At 36.5% G+C, this 20171-nt stretch overlaps 1 protein-coding gene and 1 non-coding gene across 8 annotated transcripts in view; one reads left to right on the top strand and one right to left on the bottom strand.

The window, feature by feature from the left end:
* Lrrc3b (leucine rich repeat containing 3B) overlaps positions 1-20171 on the bottom strand; it is an 82632-nt gene that overhangs the window by 22924 nt on the left and 39537 nt on the right. For 2 of the 7 annotated variants that reach the window (XM_063257044.1, XM_063257047.1), the window contains exons 2-3: positions 1621-1866; positions 1167-1276 (exon numbers count right to left, since the gene is read on the bottom strand). The exons of 3 other annotated variants lie outside the window; for them this stretch is intronic. The gene's annotated coding sequence lies outside the window, so the exon portion shown is untranslated. The remainder of the gene's footprint in view (positions 1-1166; positions 1277-1620; positions 1867-20171) is intronic. 2 more of the 7 variants (XM_063257045.1, XM_063257048.1) reach the window with 1 other exon arrangement.
* Positions 5390-5496, top strand: LOC111754721 (U6 spliceosomal RNA). Its single transcript, XR_002789391.2, has one exon. It is a non-coding gene; the product is annotated as a U6 spliceosomal RNA (small nuclear RNA).

The raw sequence follows: 20171 nt of genomic DNA, 5'->3' as shown, positions 1-20171 counted from the left end.
AAGCCTATGACAGTGGCACAGTCTATAGATTTTGGAAGCAAATAGTTGAAATGTGAACTTCAAATATTTATGATGGAGGAAAGGGGACACTGAATCTATACTAAGTGAAAATTTTACCTTAATGGTACCAGCATTTCCCTTTACCCTTCTCTCCTTTGTCTGAGGTTTAGGAGGAAAGACATCATTAAAACCCTCAGAGACCTGAAACATCTGAGAGGCTTCCAGGGCTCCTGTGCTCAGCTGCTGCGGCAACTCTCTGGAGCTCCAGTGAACGTTTCAAAGCTGCAGATACTGAGGTCTCTCAGCTACAGAAATAGGTGGTACTCATTCTATGATGAGGACACTGAGGTCTTGGTTACCTGAAGAGTTGATTTTTCCACTTTCCAAGAAGTAAATCCTTTTCTGTTTGTGAATGGGAACAGATCTGTTCACAATGGACCGATAGTGATTTATAGCAGAAACCATATTTTCTGGCCTGCAGCCAGGACTGGGAGTGGATCTCCCAGGCAGTGATTATGGGAGGATGATGGCGACAGTCATTCTCACTGGTGCTGGTGATTAGTTCCTGCCTAGGTTGAACTTTTTTCCCTGACACAAAGAATCACTGTTATTATTTCTGTGGTCCTTTATTTAAAATGTGCACCTGTTCCACTCAGAAGAGACCATTCTTCTTTAATGGAGGAGAAAAGAGCAGATACCACAAAGGCTGGCAAGAACTATGGGCATAGTTTTATTTTTAAATATTCTTCACTTAGAAGCTTCTGTGTTATGTCCTCCCAAGTATGCCAGGAAAGCTTGAACTGTTTCTGAGAGCAGTGAGATGGACACTTTAATGAGACAGTACCAAGGCAAGAAAAAGTTCTGAGAAACAAAACAAAGCAAAAAACCATCGCAGTGGCTACCTGTGAAATGAATACTTCCTTGGTAGCTTTGTGCAGTGGCCACAGTGAGATGAAAGGGACTGTGGGAGGCAGGGGGTGAATGCTAATTCTGACTATTTGAACTGTGGATTATCTCAACCCCATTCTTCTTTTTCCATCTGCCTCCTCTGTTCTGGGTCATTTTCCGATGCTCATTATGACCAACACCAAAGGGAAAACAGAGGAAATGAAAGGAGATGGAATTCAAATGAATCAATTCTGCCACTTGTTAGCAGCTCAGCTTACAAGTACACAAGGCAGGAGGAGGCTGCCGCTCTTCCGTGGGTTTCAGTTCTCCTTGCTATTCTTGTCCCTTGTGCTGCCAGGCAATATCGAGTGGGCTGCATGGAAATGATCTGTGGGATGAAAGAAAGTGGGGAGCTTGCTCCAACGGTAGCTTTTTCAAAGAAAAGGCACAGGAATTATATGCTTAGCAGCAGCGTGCAACAGACAGTAGTTCAAATTTTATTAAACAAACTACTGTTTGGAAGCACGTTAGCCCATCAGAAGCAGAAGAAAAGAGAAAGAGACCATTTTTAGAGCATTGCAATGCAGACAATGCCCTCACCGACACAGCAGGAAAGAGAAAATGAGGAGGGCATGTTAAAGGTCTATGCCCAGGCTGGCAAAAGCAGAAGCAAGCAAGAGCTTTATGAAAACATGAGAGGGAAATTAAGAAGAAGAAAAAATACCTCCATACCTTTAAAGACACTGTCTTCAACACAGATCGGATGGCAGAGAGATGATGGAATTCTGCGGCACACAGAATTGTCTTCTTCACTCTGAATTTATGAAATCAAAAGGAACTAGACTGGGGTCTTCAGTTTCCCGATTTAATCGGACTGTGGTGGTCACACTGAATCACCATCCAAGTTCCCCTTCAGTGCAGGGCCTGTCTTAGCTGTTGGCAATGCTGCTGGTGCTGAGAGCTTGCAGGCATAGGACCCTTCAAGGAAGGTGTAGCAGAGAACAACTTTACTTCCAGAAATATTCCAAATCTAATGCCTGAATGTGGGGCAAGAAAAAGACCTCACCATTTTGACCCAATCTGGGGTAGCTCTGAAGGGCTACTCTAGCTCCTGAGACACTTGTGGCGTTAGCTTACATTATTGCTGGGTGCACAGCACAGTTACCCTTCTCGTCTCCAGTCTTTCCTATCTCTTTCACAAACGCCAATCCCAAGAGTACTCAATAAGCCTTTTTCATGTCAAATCTCAGCTCCCCTAGAACCTTAATATGTATGTCATAGTTTATAATCACTACTTTTCTTTTTCACAATCTTTGGGATATATACAGTATCATTTGCTCTGAGTTACAGATTTAGTTTTGCACACAAGGTTGGTATATTCCTCAAAAAGAGAGCCAATGTAACACATTAAAAAAGAAATGCAAGTTAGGGAGGTGAAAGATGCAGGAGACAGAGACAGAGAGACAAAGGGAGAGATCTATGAAAGACCAAATGAAAACTGAAGAAAAAATTGGTTTCAAATTAAATATTGAAAAGAGCATTGTTGAAGTTATAAGGAACATAGATCACAAAGAAGTAATGGCTACATAATTCATGAAAAATTAAGACACTCATATTAGGTTCCAGTGTTAGGGAAAAAATAGAAAAAAAAAACACATGTATGGAGCTTTACTTGGGCAAGATAAATTGCATAACCTGAAAATACCTTATCTCATGACTGCATCTATTAATGAACAAATAATTGTCTTTAACTTAAGAACATGATATTTTGTACTTTGAAGGAAATGTTGATGATATGATCTTAGAGAATGTTTGCTACTGGGAGAAGATAACTGAGAGACTGGAATAAGTTATCAAAGAAGCACATCTATACATACTCTATCACTGAACCACTGAATGGCATTACACATAGAATAGGAAACTGCTCACTGAGCAAAGAATCATGAAACCAATATCTTTCAGAACTTTCTTATATAAATGTCCATCAATTAAAGTGCTGGAGTAAATTAAGAGGTAGTTGTAAATTAGAATGATACAAAGTTACTTTAAAAAATAAGGTGCATAGATGATTTTTATTTTGTCCCTCTAAACATGGTGTTCCTCTCCTGGCTGAGAAAAGAGAAACCACATGTAGCTTCTTAGCTTGCCTTTTCTAGGTGGTGACCTTTCTTACCTCCTCCTAGTCCCAACTGGTGCCCTGGAATTCCCAGCATTGCCTACAACTAAGCATGACTTGAATAAATAAAATGTCTCAATTTTATTGCCTGAGTTTCACTGGTTTAAAATATGAGGAAGGGGATTGACTTTTGTATGTTGCATACTGCAGAATGCCTGTGTAGAGAAATACTGGGTGTAAATTAGGAAATCTCAGATCTTGTACTGTTTTGGGTAATCACAATGGAAAATTAAAAGAGGAAATAGAGAGCTAATTGATGCCAAAGAAGGAAAAACAACAATCTTTTGATACTTAATGTACTGTTGCCAAATACCACCTCTGCTATACAATGGGAAGGGGAAGAAATATCTCACTGGGCTAATTCCATCCCTGATGTGAGAACTTGGAAGGAGGGAGCTGCAGGGAGGTCCACTAGTGCTTCAGTGTGAACAATAGCCACTTCTGAAGGGAGCATTCAGTTTTTGTACAGATTGGAGACTGTCTTTCCCGTGGCATTTGGCCAGGCAACATATTTTCCTGTCTCAATTACAGGACTTCCTGGGGGAATAAAAATAGTACTTCCCACCAGGAACAAAGCAAAAGAAAATGTAGTTTCTCAGAAAACCATGTGACTTGATCAAGAGCAACGAAACACATTTTCTTTTGCAGGGACAACTGTGTAAGCACAGGAGTGGGGGTACAGCAGGGGAGGAGAAGCGAAGGAGAAAGGGTAGGTGAACTTGAGTCTGTAGGGAAATTCAATAATAATTGGCTGCAAGCTGGGTACAGAGTGGGTCTCAGTCCTCAAAAATGTGTGAGAAAAACAAAGGGGTTATGAAATAGAAGAGCTACACAAGAGTTGGTTATAAAACTACTGTCAACTGGCTACAGTGTAAGGTGAGTAACTACTAACTCTGGCTGTATATACTGACTTACTCAATGAATCATTTAAAAATATTCAACAAAGAGTATTTGTGTGTTTCAAATATTTTTATTTATACTCGACCCTTCAACCATCTGGTTGCTCTTCGACTACCAGACAGTGATTGACAATAATATTATAGTGATAAGAACATCACCGGATTGGCTGACATTTACTTCTCCCTTACTTTGGACTACAAGCCTTACACACAGAACATTATTCTATTGCATCTGCAAGGCCACCCTGAAAAGTATAAACCACTATCATCCCTTTTTGCAGATGAGGAAATCAAAGCTCAAACAAGCTTGCTGAACTCAGTTGTAAAGCCTAGGTTTTGATCCAGATATGCCTAATTCCACAGCCTAAACTCACAAACACTATGGGATATCATATCTTACTGAGAAGAAATAATATCTATTAGTTCCCTACTAACTGAAAAAGAGGGTGTTTACATGTTACATGTATGTGTTAATATACTTTAACGCATACATTTAAATCAACCCTACTTTTCAAATCAATTTCTCTCTTGCACTAAATATTTAATACTGCAAGCTTCCCTCCCACAAAATCCATACTTATAATTATGTTTGTACATGCAATTTATTGTGACTGAGGACCGACATCATGTTAACTATACTTAAAAGAACTTTCATAAATAAAAAGCAATAGAAAAGTATGAGGAAATATCAGTAAGAACAGGACATAGCCAGCCATGTGTGAAGGTGCAATTCTAGCTTTTAAAAATAAAAAGGTTAAATATAAAAAGCTGGGGTCTTAACTTAGTGTGAAAGTTCTATATTCTTTGGATTCAATTCCTAGTATTGCAAAAAATAAAAAGGAAAAGAAAGGAAACTATCAATAATTTAGGCTTCAACCCTTTATTATCTTTTTCATTTTCTCAAAATGTCTTTTTAACAATTAAATCCAGACCACAGTATGCAAGTCCTTTTTGTAATATACAAGTGAAAAAAACAAATACTTAAGAGTGCAAAAAAAAAAAAAAAAGATTTTTCATTTCTCTGTCCAGTTTTATCTTTAGGCTTTTGCTTTTAGATCAAAATCTTACTGTTAAGAAAAAAATAAGAAAGATGAAAGTTAAACTCATCTTTCTAGATAGGAAGCTTCTAGGAGATACTTGAAAATATGTGTTTGGCAAGACCATCCTTTCTTTTTTCTTTTTCTTAAATGTAGTATTGAAGATTAAATCCAGGACCTTTATACTGAACTATATCCCCAGCCCTCTTTTTAACATTCTTTTTTTAATTTTTGAGAAAAGGTCTCACTAAATCACTAACTTGTTCAGCCTGGACTTAAACTTACAATCCACTTGCTTTAGCTTCCCAGAGTGCTGAAATTACAGATATTGACCACCATGACTGGCTTATTTCTTTTGATTACAAAAAAGCAAAATTTGCTGAATACCAATGCCCATTTTGGCAGTATATATACTAAAATTGGAACAATATAGAGAAGATTACCATGACCTCTAATCAAGGAAGGTATCCAAATTCATGAGGCATTCCCCATTTTTAATGAACATAGATGTGAAAATCCTCAAAAGATACAGGCAAACAAAACACAACAAATCATGAAAAGGATCACACATCATTATCAAGTAGGCATTGTCCCAGATATGCGAAGATACTTCAATATATGCAAATCAATGAATGTAATACATAGTATGAATAGAAGCAAAGACAAAAATCATAAAATTTTTTCAGTAGCCATAGAAAAAAATTTTTAACAAAATCCAGCATCTTTCATCATAAAAGCCCTTAAGAGTATAATGCTAAAAAGAACTTAGCTCAATCTGAGAAAAACCTATTGCTAGTATCATAGTGGGTAAAAACTGAAAGCTTTCTCTCTAAAATCAGTAAAAAGACATGGATGTCCACTATCACCACACTCGCCAACATCATATTCAAACCACTAGCCAGAGCAATTAGATAAGAGAGAAAAAAGAATGTATAGGAAAAGAATAAAACAAATTATCATTATTTGCAGATGACATGATCCAGCACATAGAAAATCTAACAAATTCCACCATAAGACTTCTATAATTAATATCAAATTCAGCCATGTAGCAAGATAAAAAAACAATATGAAATATTAATAGTGCTCCTATAGTTACACTAATAATGAAGTCACCAAGAAAGAATTTTGTAAAATAATAACATTCACAATAGCATCAAGAAAAATTAAATACTTAGGAATTAATTTAAGGGAGTGAAAAACATCCACAATGAAAATTGCAATGTTCAGAAAAGGAAATTGAGGGCATCAGAAAATGGAAAGATAGTTCCTGTCCCTGGATAGACTAAACCAGTATTGTCAAAAGGGCTGTGTTTCCAAAACTGATATGCAGACTTAATACAATCCAGATGCAAATACTAATAGCTTCCCTCACAGCACTAGAGAAAACAATCATAAAATTGCAAGAGATTCAGAATAACAAAAGCAATATTAGAGAAGGACAAAGCAGGAAGCTATCCTTGACTCTAAATTGTATTATAAGGCCACAGTGATTAAACTTGCATGGTACTCACACATAAACAGAAATGTGGATCAACAGAACAGGATAATGGATGCAGAAACACCCTATGCATATTCAACAATCTGATCTTTGGTAAAAGGGCCAAAACATACGCTGGAGGCTAGACAGCCTTTTTAACAAATGGTACTAGGAAAATTGGATATTCACATGCAGAAAATTGAATATCTATCACTATGTGCTGAAATATAAATGGATCCAAGATCTAAATATTAAAGCAGAAACATTTAATCTGTTGAAAACTGAAATAGGTAAAACTCTTGTACTACAGTTATAGGCAAAGACTTTCTGCATGCAACTCCAATTGCACAAGAAATAACATCAAAAAATCAACAAATGAGATCATATCAAGCAAAAAGCTTCTGCACAACAATGAAAACGGAGTGAAGTCACAACTTATACAATGGGAAACATTCTTTCAGCTATTCTTCAGACAGGAATAATATCTATAACATATAAAGAAATAAAAAATAGATTGCAAAATAAAAGATCCAATCCAAAGTGATCACCCAAAATGAATAGACACTTCTCAGAAGTACAAATAGTTAAGGAATACTTTAAAATTATTCAATGTCTCTGGCCATTAGAAAAATGAAAATTAAAACAACTTGGAGATTTCATCTTTCTCCAGAAAGAAAGGCTATCATTAGGAAATGAAAGAGGCTGGAGAGGCTGTGGGGGATAAAGGAACCCCTCTACATTGTCGGTAGAAATACAAACTAGTACAAACATTATGAAAACGAGTACATAAGTGACTCAAGAAGATGAAAGTTCCATTCAACCTAGCTTTGTTCCTTCTAGATATCTTCTTGAAAGAGTTAAAGGCATCATTTTACAGTGAAGCACGAATATCCATGTTGACAGCAGCACAATTTATAAGGTCTAAATCTTGGAAGTGTCCTTTCTGGCCATCAACCTATGAATGGATAAAGAAATTGCTGAATTTCTACATAGTGAAGTGTATTCTACCATAAAGAAGCATAAGCTTGTAGGGAAATGCATGCACCTTGAAACCATAATTTTAAGTGAAATAAATCTGACCAACAAGCTTAAATATTGCATGATTTTTTCACATGAGAAAACCAAGGTATAAATAAAGAGTACAATAAAATATAGAAAAAGAAATAGGAGGATCTTTTGAAAAAAGGAAGAAGGTCAAGAAATGAAGGGATGGAGAACAAAACAAGAAGGAGAAGGGAAGGGGATGAAAGAAGAAATCAGATATGTTATATACATGTACCAACTCCCATGAGGAATGCAATCATTATGGATTGCAAACATGGTCTAAAGAAAAAAAAATGCATCTTAAAAAAGTTGCTAGGAGTAGGAAAAACATCAGGTTATACTTTGCTTAGGAATAGCTTAAGCTGAATATTCAGTTCCATTACTTGTAATTTCTACCCTCCATAAAACTCTAACACACAAACATGATTCAGCCAAGTTCTTTGTCACTTATAACAAAATCACTTTCCAATAACATAATCTGCATTGTTACATGAGAGTTCATCAGAGGGGTTTTCCCATTCATGTTCCTAGAAATCTTCTATTCAGAATTACTGTAGTATTATGGTTTGGATCTAAAATGTCCCCCAAAAGCTTTATGCATTCAGAGATGGGACTTTTGAAAGGTCATTGGATCATGAGGGTGCTATACTGAACAGTTAATTCACTGATGAGTTCATAACTTACATGATGGGAGGTAGAATCTAGCTGGAGAGGTGGCCACTGGGGGTGTGACATGGAAGGGCATATTCCTCCCAAATTGTGAGCTAAAATAAATCTCTCCTCCTTTAGTTTGTAGGTATCAGATGTTTTGTACCAGCAGTGTGGGAAAGTGTCTAAGACATGAGGTGTTCTCTAAGAAAATTGAGCCTTTCTCTATGGCTCTCTTGCTTTCTTTTTGAGCCCTCATAACTACTCGTTATGGTTGTGCCGAGATGTGCCTCCAAAGCCTTATGTGTTAATAGGTGGACTTTTTCAGGGATGGCTAGATACACAGTGTGTGATACTAGGATGGATTCATGGCACAAAGCTAGGATTAAGGACACTAGGATTAGGGTATGAGTACTACTTTCCCTTAAGTACTCCATAAGTGGTAGAACGAGCTGTGGTTTTCTCCTTGCTTACTTTGCTACCTTCTGCCCACCATGAACTGTTTTTCCTCTGCAATCATTGTCCGCAATGCCATCCTTTCTTGGAGCCAGCGAAATGGACTGGTATCTCTACAAACTAAAGCTAAATAAATCTTTTCCCTTAAAAAAGTAAGCTATATAGTTTCCTTTATCAAATGCAATGCCAAACAATACTTGCATGTTTCTCATAGGGTTTCGGTGTTCTTTGGGATGGATAGAAAGCTATTTCTTATTTGACTCTGGGCTGAAGAATAGAAATTGCATGTTTGTGAGAGGATGCCACAGAGGTTTTGGTGGACTGCTAAGATGTCCTATGTGTAATCTTTGTGGGCTACACTTCCAGCAAATAGATTGTGCACTCATTTTTCCCAGGTCCATACAGAAATATACATTCTCAGTTCATAGCCTTAGACTGCACGCAGGAAAAATTCCATCAGTACTTACTTCTGCAAAGACAAAAATTACTCTTGTATTCTGTTTTTACATCATGTACTATGCTCATCCTTTGTTTTGACTGACTCTGCTTTGTTTTGCCACATTTGGTTTTATTTTCTTCCAAAAAAATGTAATAACTGTGGGAGAAATGAAACCCAAAATGTCTAATTGTTATTGTAAAAAAGAGAGGAAAAGAAAGTGCTCTAAAGGATACAACTGCAAGTGTGTTTAGGTGTGAAAGATAGATGACCATATAAGTTTTTGTTGGATCATTGAAGCCAACAGTTTGCAGTCTCACTGTTTTAACGTCCACTTTGTATGCTTTAATTTTGTAAACTTGAACAACTATTTCTAAGATGACAATATGTAATCTATTAACTAGTGATTTCTTACTGTTTACTTTTTTTGAAACCCTGCATTACTTGTACCCTTTTACTGTTTTGTTTGTTTTCTTTCTTTAAATAATTTTTATTTAAAAAGGCAAAAACTACTTCTTAAACAGATCGATACAAATATTTCAAAAACCTAACTTAGCAAAATTCTTAAACATCTTTAGAAATTTCAAGAAGAACATTTAATCTTCTTCCTCTATGAATATTTTTTTTTACCAGGAAAGTCTCTGCTCTGGAACAAATAAAAACATCATGATTTCTTCGCTGGGCCCGATGGCACTTGAGTGCAATTCCTGCACTCAGGAGACTGAACAGGAGAAACACTACAAATTTGAGGACATGTTGGTCTACACAGTGATGTCAAGGCAAGGTTGAATTACAAGCAAGACCATATTTCAAAAAATAAATAAATAAAAACTGCAATAAAAAAGTCACAAGTTATTGATACCTTTGGATTAATACATTAAAACAATATGTAAAAAAATTCACATGGCAGAAACGAGAAGATTTGGACTTTTGTGAAAATTTTTCTGAAGATTAATTTCAGTTAATACTAAAACCTATGAATCTCTTTCTCAGTTAAGAAAATCAAAAGTAGGTTTGAATACAAAGTACATTTCAGATTGTTTCCATGAAATCAAAATTGTCATCTGAGACTTAAATCAGCCATGTGACTTTTAGCAAGTTACTTAAATTATCTGTTGTATAAACAGGAAAACAATTGTCCCCATTTCAAGGTTTTCTTTTTGTTTTCTTCCATCATCACTGTACTAACTTTCCATTTTGCTGTTAGATACAGGCACAGCATGAGGGAAAATGAAGGGAGCCTGCAGATAAAAATAGGAGAAAATTGCATGTCAGCTGGAACTTCTATACTCTCATAAGTATGGCTCCGAGAGTGTCCCTCTCTTAGGATAGAAACTAATTTGCAGTGACATGGCCCTTCATGACAGCTATTCTTTCCTTACAACAGCCAAACATAGCATGGACACTACCTATATTAATTTAATAATGCATCTTAAAATGACAAAGGGATGGATTTGCATTCTGCATTATGAGAAGTGAGTGGCAAACTGTGTCTGTTTCTAAATCACAGCCTTCATTTACCAGATATGATTCTGGCCTGGGGTTTTCTTTCTTTTCCATTTATTGGTGCATATGTGTAAAGGAGAAGAGCAGTAAAAGAAAAGCCTCAGATTTTAATAAGGGAAACAAGATGAGGATCCTAAGAACAAACTTAGCTATTTTTGAGTCTGTAACTTGGTAGAGCCAAGAAGATCTGAGGGACAAAGTGAGTGAGCAACGTGACTGGAGGGAAAGAATGTGACCAGTAAAGCACGATACAGCGTGTCCTACTGTCCATTTGGCCCCAAAATTGCTACAGAACAAATCCCCAAAAAATAGAATATCCGTCTTAGCAAATAGCAATGGAATTCATTCACCAACTGTTGCAGCCTGTGGTGCTCCTGATACTGAGAAGGAGTTGCAGATTCAGTCATCAATGCAACGACACACTGTGTCTTCCTAATACTCATGAGACATCACACAGGAGGGCCATCACCTCCTACTTGACAAATAATTCTTCTGCCTGAATATTATGAAGATGAGCTATCATGGGGAGGAAGAGGGCATCTGAGGCTCACTGACTGACAGACCCAACCACTCCGACATTCTGTGAACTCAACCATAAAAATGAAAGCAAGACTGCGTGGTCTGCCAAGTGTCTTCTTTAGTCTTGACTTGCTGTTTATAAATGAAATGTGGAGAGAAAATACTTTTCATTCTGAAAAAAAATATTGCAGAGGACACTTATACATACAGGATCTTAATGCTGCTTGAAATGTAATCCACATTTTCTACTAGAAAAGACTACCCTCTACTCCATTCCAATGGCCAACTTGGAACTCTAAGCTGATAAAGAAATTCTTTAATCATATTAAACACCACAGCAATTCATAGCCATGCTGCTGAAGTGGCTGTCTTCTTTCACTGTAAGTGGAAACATAGGGAAAAGAATCATAAATAGCTCTTTATGAATTGATATCAAAATTCATCAAGGAGCTACTCAGGTGAAAAGCTCTCATGTTATTGCGCCTCTTAGTAAGGAAGAGATGCACGGAAACTGAAACATCGCCATTCTGCGGGAAAAGCAAGACACATGATGAGATTTCCTTTCCTCTTGAAATGTAGATAAAACTTGGGAAAACAGTTATTCTTTAAAATCAATGCAGTTAAATATAATAAATCTCAGATTTATAATGTAAGTTTTGCTTAGTTTCCTTGATATTTAGTAACAACTTAAAAATCAAACAGCTTGAAATGAACACTCGTAAGAACTAAGTCAGGGTGAATTTTTTTAACTAGCCATAAGGCTAACTGCTTCATGCTTGGACCAAACCATGAGCTGTTTCACTGAGGACTCAACCTTACCTGAGGCCCCACAGGGGAAGGAAGAGGAGGAGGAGGAAGACAGGGAAGTGCCTCTGGCTGTGGGGAAGCTTTTGCAGCTCCTACAGAAGCACCTGAAGAGAGAGACTGTCCAACCTTGAGAATTTCTTACCTCCTTGTTTATATATCTAGATGAGCAAACCAGTGACTGAGTGAACTGGGAAATAAATGGTTCCAGCTGCCCAGCTTATGGCAACACAAGACACATAATCCTATGCTGTATTCGTTAAGATACTTCTCATTAAATGTAATTGTATTTGTTGTAGAGTAGCAGAACTATTGTGAACATCAGATCCACCCAAATGTTCCTAAACGATCTGACTTGAGAAGTGTTCTAGTTTTCATTTTGTTTTCCTGATGAGGAAACAACAGGGGAAAAAAAAAAAACATATATATTTTTTTTTTCCTCATGGGGAGAATTCATATCTCTTTGTCCTGGAAAGCCTTCCTTTCCTCTTTACACTCAAAGATTTTGGCTAAACTTCAATACAATTTGAATTGTGTATTGAATATTTTCCAAAACCATTTGTATGTCTAAATCCAGTAGATTAATTATTTTATACTCGGCTCTATGGTGCTTTTCCAATCCTTCATCCAGAGTGAGCTTCAAGAACCTGTGTCACACATGCTTCTTATGTGACTTTTTTCCCTCTTAGGTGCAAGTCTTGGATACTGACATTCTCCAGAATGCAAAATGTGGTTTCTTGAGCATCAACACGAAACAAGAATTCTGCCACCTCTGCCAGGTGTTTACAAATTTTAGCAAGAAATTCTCTTGGATATTCATATATATCTAAAACAACTTAAATATATTCTAATATGGCTATTTATATTGGTAGTTCAACTTTGTCTATTAAAAATAATGTGCTATATATGTACAATGCATTTCTTTGGAATTTTGGTATTATTCTTATATGCTGTAAATAGCCTTAAATATCTGCATGGCACAGGGGTACTACTAGTGTCTCCAAACAACTGGTCTACTGGTCAACCTGCTTTGACATGTACAGACCATCTCTTCCACATGTGCATTCTGCCAGCACCTCCCAAATGGAGCAGGACAACGAGGAAGAGCTTAACCCCTGGCAGCAGCAGTAGCTCCATGACAGGCAAATGCTTTTAAACAGTGCCCTCTCCCCAGAGTTGTGACCACTGCAGTCACCAACCAGACTTTTCTCAAATACAACTTCACCTAGCAGCTGGTGGGAAGAACAGACTCTGCAGCACATAGACTGGATATTTTCAACATCACCCTCTCAACTCACATTCCCACTTCTCGGAGGGAAACATGGCTTCTTGTTTGGCCAGCATATTTTTGCCTAGTACTGTACAGTTTTCATAATTCTCCATGCATGCTATTTTCTTTGATTGATCAACATCTCTGTGAGTAAAGTAGGTATGTTTTTATCTCCATTTTGCAGGAGAGGAGTGATTCACCTTCATGACTTGTCAAGGACGGAGCTAGAGAGAGGGTGCATATTTTCTGAACTCTAGTTTGTTACCCTTAGACCAGTGCTGTTTCTGTCTGCTAGTGACTTCTCATTAGCTCTGTGTTGTGGTTTGTAAGCACAAACACCTGCATTGCATAAGCATGGACTCCTTTTTCAAAGCAAAGCTAGTAGATACCTGACCTGATATTAGACATTATAAAGCTTAGAAAAAAAATAAACCAAGGATTGATATAGGATCACCACATTGTATTTGCCACATCCCACCTTTATTTCATAACAGTAGTGCTGTGTTTTACTACAAAAAATAGGAAGGACACATCTTAGAATAATAACTAGCTTTTACTAAGAAAAGTGATTAAAGATTTTTATGTTATCTTACTTTAGAAATTTAAAAATCCTAAATTATGTTTTGTTAATTATGATTTGTATGTAACCATTATTGATGCAAATCTGTCATTTGATATATATTTATATGTTAAACTAGATACGCTAAACAATACAAGAAAAATGCTATTATAAGTAACTTCTTTTTTGGTAATATCATCATCAAATCTCCAGTTTCATATTGTTTGACAAAAATGGAAACAGCACTCAGTGGAGCTCCTTCACACAGCTTGTAATATTCTAGGCAAACCAAAAGAAGTTGAGAATTGTTTCCATGCCACCAGCCGCGTTTTCCACTCTGCCCCTCCTGGAGTGCCAGGGAGACAGTGGGGAGCTGGCAGATTGTGTGTCTAGCTTGAGAAGAGAGACATGGACCCTATCGCCACAGCTAAAATCCAAGGCTGATGGCATGATTCTGATTTATCTGGCAGTTGAATGTCAGCTGGTCAAGGTATCTCAGATATTTGCACCTAGTCTGATTTTAAGAGTCACTGGCTTCCTATACATGCTGTGTCTTAATGTATCCATCTTGTTTTAGGAAATCGAACAGGTTCCCATCTATAATATCTACCTACCTAAACAAATATCTCTTATATGTAGTAGAAATTAGATGGAAAGAACCATGTAGGGAAAACACTGGTAAAGTACACAGAAAACAAAAAGTCAGACTAGAAAATGTTAGGCGAATTCCTTGTAATTTCTGCCTGTGTTCAGGGGTTCTATCATTGTAAGTCAATGCATACAACCTCAACACACTACTATAAAATATGCTGGGCCAATTTAAGTCATATTTAAAGATATTGTATTAGAGAAATATTAAGGAGTGACAATGAAGAGGTCCAGGTCTATCTGGCCACTTCAGTGCTGGGCTTGTTGATGCTTCACTGAGAACGAAAACACAGCATAAGAAATGGGTTGTAGGTTGGAACAGATAAGGAAGGGGCAGGAATGAGTTCATCTTTAGAAGTGGACAGTTTTAGTTCTCATGGGATATTCAAGTTGTTAATCCTGTAAATATTTATAAACCCCATAGTCATCAAATACATGCATTTATGTATTTATAGGATGTCAAACCTTGTGCTAGGCATTACGAGTAAAAAACAGGGACCCTGCTTCAATGGAGAAGCTTGATTTTAACAATTTCTGAGGTGCCTGATATATGTTTAGATATATGTAATTCATTTGGAAATTTTAATGATCATATTTCATTCATTTTCAGAAGAAAATTAGATAAGAATCCAAGTACAAAATCACTTGCATGATACCAATATTTTGCTTTATTTTGATCTGGCTAAATTAGTCAAAAGCTTAAGTTTTATTTTAGTCCATTTAATTTCACTTCAGTGGTTTTTCACATTCATAAATACATGTTTTGCTTTTGTCCTATGGTAGCATGATGAAATATATTTACCAAATAAAATTAACCTGTTAAATTGGAAATAGTGAGCCCTCCCACAGACTTCAGAAAGATCTTCACTAATTAATTTTGGGAATAATACAAGGCATTAACACATTTCTGATAGTCATGCAATATTAATCCAAAAACTAATTTCATTAGCTTTTCCTATAAAACGTAGAGGATGATTGCTCTAATACTTCAGATAGTTTAAATGACTTTTAGCCATTCTCTTAATTCAAAACCTCAGCATCACTAAATTTACTTGTTTCATTGATACCTATTTATTACTTATTATTCATAACCTGCGATGGATCAAGGAATGAGATTGGGCCTGCTAATACATGTCTATCTTTCTGATGTGGCCCACAACCCAGGGACCAAATTTAGCAAAAGAAACCTAAAGGCCTGAAGTGGAAAGGCTGTCATTCACTCCATCTTCTGGATACGCTAAGAAAACTCTTCTAGAATTCTCCTATTTCACCCAAACTGCTGAGGAAGTCCAGGGGTCTGTTTGCTCTGCAGCTGAGATGAGATGGAGGTGATCTAAGGGAGGCAACAATGGGGACTTCACAGAGCATATGACACAGAGAAAAGAAGTCAGAACCCTAAACGAGAAGAAAGATTGTTTACATTCTGAGCTATGCCAGGGGATGTGGACCACAACATGTCTCAGTTATTGATTCATTTTTTGTCATGTGGACAAATACCTGATATTCACAACTCAAAGGAAAAGAGATTGATTTTCATTCATGGTTTTTAAAAGATTCAGTCCACAGTTGGTGGGCTTCAAGGCAAGAAGGGGGTGGTGAAAAAGGGTTTGGCAGAGAAAAACTTCTAGTACCTTGGTAGTCAAAAAGCAGAGTGAGTAGGGAGGCACTGGGGAAGAGATGCACCCTTCCAGGTCAGTGAGTCTCTGCTAACCTGATCCTGCCCCTAACAGCACATTCTGCTCTGAACGCCTCAGTAAATTAATCCACGGAGTACAGAACACCCTTGATCCAATCATCTACAAACTCAACCTCTGACCACATGAGCCTTTTGGAGAAAATCCTAGATCTAAATCTAATAACTGCAATATTTCCTTCTACATTGTAGGCTGCAAATAGGTAGAAAAGAGGCAAATAGCAGTAAGCATTTGCATCCTTCCTACCGTACTGCATGCCCCATTTTCTAGGGTACTGTTCAAATTCTTCCCAAGCAGCAGACAATATCCTGTAGAAGTACATTTTTGTTGTTCTGTGGCTCAACTCTAATGTCATTTTTTTCTTCTTATCCCCAAATCTCCCTACACCGTCCCTCTTCAATGGGTTTTCATCCCACAAAGTACCTGCAATACAATCAGGGCAGCTTGCAATGAAAACCTCAGAATAGGAAAAAATAAAGACTCTATAAGTTCAATGTTCTAATTTTTAGGAATATGGTTTGTAATAAAAATAAAAGCACTCTATGGACATTTTCATTTTTTTTTTTTGATTTGACATTTGTGCAAAATAAAGAACAACAAGAAAAAAAAAAAGACTACTTGCCTCTACAGCATACTTTGTTTGGACTATTCAAGAGTAATCTTTCAGATTCATCTCATGTGGCATAGATGACATTTGCCAAGGCTAGATGTTGAGTTCCAGATGCTCTAAGGATGGGCTAATGAAGCAAATCTTTGGAACAGTGAATAAACCTAACCCACCATCTCCCATTCCCGTTTTACCCACAGCTCTACCAGTCTCTGACAGTCGTTTGCACAGCTGCTCTTGTGGATGATAAAAGTAATTTTGTTCTTTGAAAAGTGACCATCTCTAAAGCATGCTATAGAGTTGTTTCTGAGTTAAAATGCTCAAAAAATTTAAACATGTTTTGTTGGAAATCAACTTCAAAGACACAAAAGGCAAAAGATCAAGTATATGGAAGCTAAAAATCTTAAGCAGATATTTAAATGCCTATGTTCATTTGAGCTGTTGATTTGGGCTGAAGTTTCAATTGTTGATGGAAACTGAATAATAAATTTGAAATTCATGTTCAGTAATGATACTAGTAGTAGCATTGGGCAGAACAGGTTGAAGATTGGGAGCAGAGACCGGGGATATGGTTCTGTATATAAAACTACAGCACCACTCCCTTTCAAAAGATGGATGTTTTCATTTATCAAATTTATCAAATCATTAAGAACTGACTTAACATCTGGGATAAAAATAAGAAACCAAATTGGTAACAGTGCATGTAATCTCATTCCCCTGCCCCAAATTACTTAATTAAAGACTGTGACTTCTCTTCTTTGGTGTCCTCTGCTTTACCTTTTGAAAAATCAAAATTCTTCTCTCCAAAATTCATTATGTCTCTCCCTCAAACTGCTCCATTTTATCTTAAATTGCATTTAAAGGACTAACATTGCCTTAGATATATCAACTTTATTTATACTATACAATACATATGCAGAAATATGCACACATATGCGTGTATATATTTGATGTTTGTATATTCAATTTTTTAAACATGAGAATTGAAACACAAATAAAGAATCTGACTGCTGAATCAAGAAGCAGGCTTTTGGAGGACGAATTCTGCAGCTATTGGACAGCAACTGCTTGAAACCTAGAACTGGAAGCAAGAAACAAACAGCACACTTTGCTTTTCGAAAAGTCTTTATAAGATGTTCAAAATGAGGTTATCAAGGAGTCCTTGTTAGTTTACTAGGTTTTCAGTTTTCTAACCACTAAATAGATCTTGTGTTAAAAATCCAACATTTTAATTTTTGGCTTTTCTGGGAGTTTTCTATCAAGCAAGAATGTCAATGTCAAGTTTATAAGCATAAAAGCATCTTAAGACAGAAAACTGAGGACCTTGAATGTGATTCTATTTAAAATAATGTGATTATAACCTGAGCATGCTTTATGTTGTGAGCTTGAACTCTACTTGCAAAATGAGAGCAACCTTGATGACCTTACATTTAAAAATTATTTTGTAAAATGTATAAGAAGGTGGAGTATGTTAGTCTTTTCCAGTGATCACCACAATGTTATGCAACTGACATACACAATGAACACATATTAAGTGGAAGAAATAAAATATAAAAATTCTCCTTGATAGTTCCCTGCCATTTGTACCTGTTGATCCTTTATTATGGATCCAACACCACACAGAACTTTCCATGTAAATTACTGTTTTTAATTCTCCTAACTGGTTAATATAGTAATTATACTTCTCTCTATATTATGCTTGGGGAAGCTGAGACATGGAGATCAAGTAACTTGCTGAAGCTCACACAAAAGAACTGAAAATTCATATTTGGACTTACTACATTGCTCTATAATAAATAAATAAATAACATTTGCCTTCAGCTTGTTAATAAAACAGTTGACACGGCAATAATTCTTGTCATGTTAATGGTACACTTGGTATTTGATGGGGTCCCAAAACAACTTGAGAACATAATTTGCTTCATTTTTTAGATTAAAGAATTCAAGATTAAAGAGTTCAACAAATAATTCCTCCAAAATACAAGTAGTATAGAGAATAAGAATTGAAATCTTCAAAATCAAAACACAACGAGCATTCCACTGTATCACCAACCTTCCAGCAAGGAGTGGGTGGGAGAAGGGTGTCAATCCCAAAGAAGGTACCCAAGAAAATCCTTTGGTAATTTCGGAAAACACCAATGTGTCTCTCTATACTCTAGAGGACAGTTTAATTCCTCTTATTTCTGAAAGGCAAAGGGATGAAATAACATCTCTTTGTAACTGAGCATCCACTAGGAAATGTACATCCTTTGCTAAATCAGCTTCATGTCTTTCGCTGTGATGAATGAAATAGATTAATAGCTCACACAGGATGAAAAAGAATGTAACAAAGGAGAGAAATGATTAGAATGAGGCACTAAACTGTCAGCAAACTCAATCAGGTCCAGAGAGCATCAGAAATAGTAATTCAAATAACTTTAAAAGGAAAAATACACTTTTTTTTTTTTTGTACCAGGGATCGAACTCATGACTCCGCACTTGCCAGGCAAGCACTTAGGCTGCTGAACTAAATCCTCAGTCTCAATTTAGCTCAGCGGCATAAACGCCTGCCAGGCAGGGTTGAGGTCGTGAGTTCAATCCCTGGTACTGAAAAAAAGGAAAAATAAAGACAGAGAAAGAAAAAGAATATTTTACTAAGCTCAAGGAAGTGTTGTTAAAATTGGCAAGCAATGGAAAGTGTGGGGAGAAGTTGATCTTTCTTTACCTGTGAGCCAGTGCTCACCACTAAGGAAGTACACTGAATCAAGACTAAGTCAAAATAAACTAAAACAAAATAATTGGCCTGAAAGAAGTATCTGCCAGTTAATTCTGTTTATGGAAAAGCTAAAACATCGTCTTCCACTCACAACTGAATGATTTTAAGTAAGGTTTTATTCTGAGAGAAGAACAGTAATAGAGTGTGGAAAATGGGTTTTTTAAAATGACAAATGGGTAAATTTTCTTATTTTCCAAGTTGTTAGTTTTCTGTCTTCAAACAGAAGAGATTTTTACCAAAGAGTCAATCTTAAAATATATAAACAAAGAAATTACTAAGTATTAGGTTTCACCTGCATCACTCTTAGGGCAAACTTGTACTAAAAAGGTAATAATCATTATGCTCTTATTTTATAAATGTTCAAAAATTTAAATTTTTTTTTGTTTAGAAATCATATCTTTCACTTCTTAGATGTAGTTAAACCTGTCCAGGCTTTTTATTCTTACTTTGGATAAAGGACCACTCAACAATGTGAATAATTCGCTTCCCCTTAAGGAAAGGAGCTATCGGGAAAAATCAAAGCAAATGGAGGTATTCTGAAAGGATCCAACTGGCATGGTCTGAAGTGTGACACAGAAAAATCAGGGCTCCACAAATCACTTAACCCTTCATCACATTTTTGCTTTCAACTCTCAGAAGCAACATCACACTTTGGAATCTTAGGACATCTGTGGACCTATCGAAAAGTAGTGGTTGAACTCATTCAATGTTCATCAAAAGAAGATTAACGAATGGCAGCAAGTTACTC

Source organism: Cavia porcellus, unplaced genomic scaffold (genome assembly GCF_034190915.1).
Source record: "Cavia porcellus strain 051 isolate PalLab524CR breed Dunkin Hartley unplaced genomic scaffold, mCavPor4.1 scaffold_10, whole genome shotgun sequence".
Classification (NCBI taxonomy): domain Eukaryota; kingdom Metazoa; phylum Chordata; class Mammalia; order Rodentia; family Caviidae; genus Cavia; species Cavia porcellus.
This window is presented reverse-complemented; position numbering and strand designations above follow the sequence as displayed.